This window comes from Staurois parvus, unplaced genomic scaffold (genome assembly GCF_062004578.1).
Source record: "Staurois parvus isolate SC_StPar_1 unplaced genomic scaffold, SC_StPar_1.0 ptg001014l, whole genome shotgun sequence".
In the NCBI taxonomy this organism is placed as follows: Eukaryota; Metazoa; Chordata; class Amphibia; order Anura; family Ranidae; genus Staurois; species Staurois parvus.
The window spans coordinates 2,210,635-2,216,634 of NW_028318810.1; positions in this window are offsets into that span (position 1 = coordinate 2,210,635).

Consider the following 6,000-nt stretch of genomic DNA (forward strand, 5'->3'; position numbering starts at 1 on the left):
AGTGATGCTGCTGTCACTACTCCTGTCAGCCATGTAACAGAAGGAACTCAGCACTGGGTGCCCCTATTCCTGCAACACACCATTGCACCAAGGGCAGCTGTCCCTCCTGCCCACCCCTTGTCCCAGTGATTCTTACAGCTGAGGCCAGCACCCTATACAAATCAATGACAGGCTGCCAGACGCCACAGCTTTACACCTATAACCATGTATATGAGTGGTTACAAGCATATATGAACAAATAAGCCATCCTGAATTAGACAGTCTAGGGTCACTGATCTGTACCTGTACACTGAAACTGCTCAGATGTGTAGTTATAGGCATAAAACCACAGTATTTGAAGGTCAATTATGTAGAGTCAGCAACAAGGTGGGAGTACACTGTAGAAACTTTACTAGAATGCAGAGTATAAAACGTTCCAGCAGACAAGCAACACTAACGCGTTTCAGTCAAACAAGACCTTACTCATGGTTGATGTACTATGAGTAAGGTCTTCTTTGACTGAAACGCGTTAGTGTTGCTTGTCTTCTTGTTTCAGTAAAAGAAGACCTTACTCATAGTACATCAACCATGAGAAAGGTCTTGTTTGATTGAAATGCGTTAGTGTTGCTCAGTGTTGTTTCAGTAAAAGAAGACCTTACTCATAGTACATCAACCATGAGTAAGGTCTTGTTTGACTGAAACATGTTAGTGTTGCTTGTCTGCTGGAACATTTTATACTCCGCATTCAAATAAAGTTTCTACAGTTTACTCCCACCTTGTTGCCGACCCTACGTGATTGACTTATTGATGTGAGTGGACGGAGACCACAGGAATCACACGGCCAGATTTATACTCCTCCTGGAATATGTTATGAGGGTTGCAGCACTTGTCTTTTACATATCTCATTCACATTATTTAAAAGCCTGTCATTAATTTGTACAGCATGCTGGCCATACCTGTAAGCCAACATCAGTGACTCTCAGGAGAAGAAATACGATGAAATCTTGCAGTGTGCGCCCAATTGCGTTCATGGGCATGAGTCCAACTAGGAAAGAGAGGGCCAACACTAGAAACCAATCCAACTCCATGGCATGTAAGTACACTGAAACTGAGTACATTGACAGATGTAGAGAGCAAAGTAGACAGAAGGGTGAACTTATCACTCTGCTGCTTCTTCACTTTCTAATCACAGGCTAAGGACAAGGAGGTTGCTCTAAGTGGTGCAGAGAAAAGTCAGGTCTCCAGGCTGACTGTGCTGTTTTTCAGGGCCATGTAAATCTCAGGACTGGATGGACAGAAATAAAAATTCTTTGGCAAGTAAAACAACTCCAATGTAAATATTAGAACTGTACAAGAGGATGTTTTTCTGGCTTTAAAGTTCTTTATAACTTGTGCAACTAGCTTCAGCATTTAGATACCATATGGTGCACACAAATATTTTAAATCCTTCTCTTGGGATAAGGAGCACTTAGAAAATATCTTTGACTTGCCAAATGAGACAGAACACTAGATCTTGTAAACTACTATGGAAGTGAAAAGGTAATTGGACTTCATTAACGGGGGCCTTGTGCATTACTCATAGGTTTATTCATTTCCTGAACTACTCCACAGATAAAAAATAAAGTAGCTGATTACTGTGGGATTTGAATTATGCAATATTTAATTAAGAAACAAATTCTTTCCTTTTTTTATGTTGCTTCCGGTGGGCATATTTCTTGCATTCTGACTTTACAAAAATAGCAAACCTTCAGGGACCTAACACCAGGTAGCAGAGAAAAGAGCAAAACAAACAGAAACTGCTTCTATTGGTTATTGGTCTGTGAAATGTCACAGACCAGTTGGGAGAAACTCTGATAACTATAAGGGCATCTTAGTTTTCTAGGTGGGGAAGACTGGAAAGGTCAAAGCCAGAATTGGTTCCAAAGCAAATGTTATATTTAGCTTGAATTTCTGGCAATACGAAAGTTGAAGGAGCCAGGTGGAAAATTGTCAGCTGAACAATGACTGCATCCAATCAGATGCAGTCACCGTTTGGGTATACTGACAGCCATGAGTGCCAGCTGTCAAAATACAATAGCTGTAAGGGGGATTCCTTCACGCACACTAAATGAGGAATATCTACATCTGTATACAGTGGTGTATTTAGGTTTTGTGCTGCCCTAGGCAACACAAAAAATGGACGCCCCCCTGGAGAGAGCCTGACACTAGCCAATAACACCCCCCCACAGATAGAGAGCCTAACATTGACCAACAACACCCCCCACCCAAGAGAGCCTTCCAATATCATCCCCCCCATCAGCGAGAGAGAGACCTTCACAGCTCCAGACATCCCCAGGAACGGGAGTCGGGCTCTACATACACCATCAAGCAGCCTGCAGCCTCTCTAGGATCCCACCTGGTTCCAATGCCGCATGTGTCCCTTCTTCCGCCCCTTCTTCCAGGGGTCACTGCTGCCCCCCTGAAAAATGCCACCCTAGGCAAATGTCTTGTTTGCAATGTGGTAAATACACCCCTGTCTGTATAGCTAGCTTAAAATGTGTAACTATATACAACATAGTAGTTTTCCAAATGTTGGATTGCTTGTAAAACCACACAGTATTGCATGGCAATCCTACCACAGCTCAGACTTTATCCTGCTTCCCTTTTTTGAGTCATATGTTATATTACACAAGAGTCTATATAGTAGAAAATAAAACTCAGAGTGTAATGTCTGAACACTTTAAAAACATTCACTGAACTGCATCAGCTGATATACCATATATAATCACATCATCGTCTGCACAAAACAGTACAGTGAAATAATGATGTCTTCAGTAACGACCCCCTCCCTACCCCCCACGGGACCTCATAGGCATAGACTGTACAACCCGCCCAGAGCCACTGTAGATTCTACTCCGGTATAGCTAATTCTAAAGCAGACACCCCACTGCATGCATACAACTTCTACAGTGGAATTTAGCTTGGACGGAGTACAGAGAGAGTGGCCTTGCATAGGCTGCCCAGCATTAAATATAAATATAATCAACACTAAAGTTCCTGGGGGGAATGTCGCTTAATGCAGGGGCGGGGCATTTGGCACAGCATCATTTTAGTGCATCGATTCTTTAAAGCGTTCTATTCTCAGCTGATCACTAAGCTGATCTTAATGTGTATTTCCACTTTTACAGCCAAATTGGGATAAAACCAATATTTTATCCCATTCACAAAACATAAATTAAAAAAAATATTTAAGTATTTAAAAACTACTGCTTAACTTTTTTACTTGCATAAAAATCCTATTTAGCTTTCTCCTTCTGTGTAATATTTAGGCGGACCTTTCCCCTCTTTCACTAAAAATCACATCAGCATGCAGCTCTACATGCTGATATGAAATCATCTTACATTTATTAAACAAACATTTTTTGCTTTTATGTACAATTGCTGTGAAATACTGGGAGAACATAATCTGGTCAGATCAGACACACCATCATAATACACACCATGTTTGGAGGTCAAATGGCACTGCACATCACCCCAAAAACACCATCCCAGCTGGGAAGTTTGGAGGTGGGAATATCATGGTGTGGGGCAGTGGCGGACTGACAACTCATGGGGCCCCCGGGCAATAGGGGATCATGGGGCCCCTGTGTCCTTGCCCAAACTCAAAAAAGCCTATGAAAAAGGTACCGGGGCATCTCATGGGGCCCCTTACTGACCCCGGGCCCTCGGGCAGTGCCCGAGTTTCCAAATGGTCAGTCTGCCCCTGATGTGGGGCTGTTTTTCAGCATACGGGCAAACATCACGTCATTGAAGGAAGGATGAATGGAAAACTGTACCAACATTCTTGTTCAAAAATCTGCTGCCATCTACCAGGATGATGAAGATGAAACGAGGGTGGACATTGCGGCAAGACAATGATCCCAAACAATTGGTTTCAAAGAAAGAAAATAAGCTGCTAGAATGGACCGGCCCATCACCTGACTTGCATCCAACAGAAAATCTATGGAATGAACCAAAGATCAGAGTTTATAGAAGAGGCCCCAAGGAACCTTCAAGATTTGAAGACTGCTTGCGTGGAAAAATTTGCCAAAATCACACCTGAACAATGCATGCGACTAGTATCTCCATATAGGAGGCTTCTTGAAGCTGTCATTACCAACAAAGGACTTTGTACAAAGTATTAAATACATTTCAGTTAGCGTGTTCAATACTTTTTCCCTGTGTCCATCAATTTTATTACACATAACTTAATTTCTGAATGTATTTGCTTTCTTTTTTTTTTGTATGTATGGGTTGAATGTGTTGTTACCGATGTGTGGTGAAAATTTCATGTCAATAGCACCTTTAGAAATATATTTACCTAGAAAAATAGTGATGTGTTATTTTCTATATACAGAAGCAGTCAGTGAGTGCAGAGCTAATGCTTTGCATTCTTATCAGGAAGCCCAGCCAGCACTGGAAAGAGTAATTTCAGACTACTCTTGTATTACAGTACATCTCTATTTTTTTTTAATTAGGGAATATTTAGGACTCATGTACACGGGGCGTTTGGAAAACTCTTCTGAACGATGGAAACTGACTGCTGGAAAACGTAGGTTAAAAAACGCAGTTTAGCCACGTTTGCATACTGCGTTTATGCGCGTTTGCGTTTAGAAGCGTTTTTAAAAGATAACCTCAGGAGACCTTCCAAAATGCCCAGAATGCACTGAAAAATAGTAAAAAATTAACTATTTTAGACATTTTGAGAGGAATAGAGAGAGCAGAAGCAGAGAGAGCAGTATGTGTTGAGATGACCTGTCTTTTCTGGTTGTATTCACTATGGATCCCATCATGAGCATAATGCGGCACGTTCTACCAGTTTTTCCTTCACGCAAAACCTGCAACTGACTGCGCTGGTGTACCGGGTCCATTTGAGTACCTGAAAAACGCTTTGCATGCATTTCTGATGATGAAAAAAGGCTCTGGAGAGCATATGGACATGGAACAGTTAAAAAACGCTTCTAAACGCGGTTAACCTCGTTTACAAGCGTTTGGTGTTTGACACGCCGGTAAAATCTACTCCTGAACGCAAGTTTGGTGCATTCAAAAAAACAACTTTAAATTCAACTGCCTGTAAACGACGATGTGTACATGGGCACATAGGAAAACATTAGGGAGAGTTCAGGGGCTGCTGAAAAAAACGCTGAACAGATCCTAAACGTCAATTTAGGAGCTGCAGTGTACATGAGCCCTTAAAATCTCTGCCACGTTTTTCTTTTTACTTCTCTGTCCCATTGGGAGGATTTCACTTCCTATCCCAGATAAACAACAGGAAATGAGTGGAAATCTCTGCCAATTGAGGGGAATCCCCCTTAGACAGTTGTCATCAGAACAGGTATCCCCATTAGAAGATTTCTCCTCTATTTCAGTGACAACCATATATTATTGAATTTTCATCACTTTCTAACGATTCTCCCCAGCGGTGACACAGGAAGCAATAAAAACCTGACAGAAGTTCTTATGTGATCCTGTTCTATCCACAACTAAAAAAGTTTTGCCTAGAAATATGCTTTAAACATTTATTTTTAGAATAAAGATTTATTGCAAATCATGAATTAATTCATATAAAATACGTTTTTTTAATGGCAATTTCACAGAAAAATGGAAATAATGGCCAAAACATCATCATAGTTTCATTTCAAAGAAATCAGGTCCAAAATAGGGAAATGCCTAGTTTAATGTATTATTTGCTCAAGAGGCTGCCCTCCCTTATATATTAGGAAACACAATTATGTGGAAAAACTAGCTTCTCCCCGCCCCTTTTGAAAGGAAAAAAAAAAGAAAAGCAACATCCAGATTAGTTTCGTTTCTTATATTCCAACACTGAGAATGGCAGGTGCAGCTCTCCAGCAGGAGTTGAAATGCTGTATATGCCTTAACATCTACACTGAGCCCACCACTTTGCCCTGCGGACATACCTTCTGCAAGCAATGCATCCATGAGACTTTTCAGGCAAGCGGTCAAAGGTCCTGTCCAGAATGCAGAAAATTGTTGCCTTTAGGA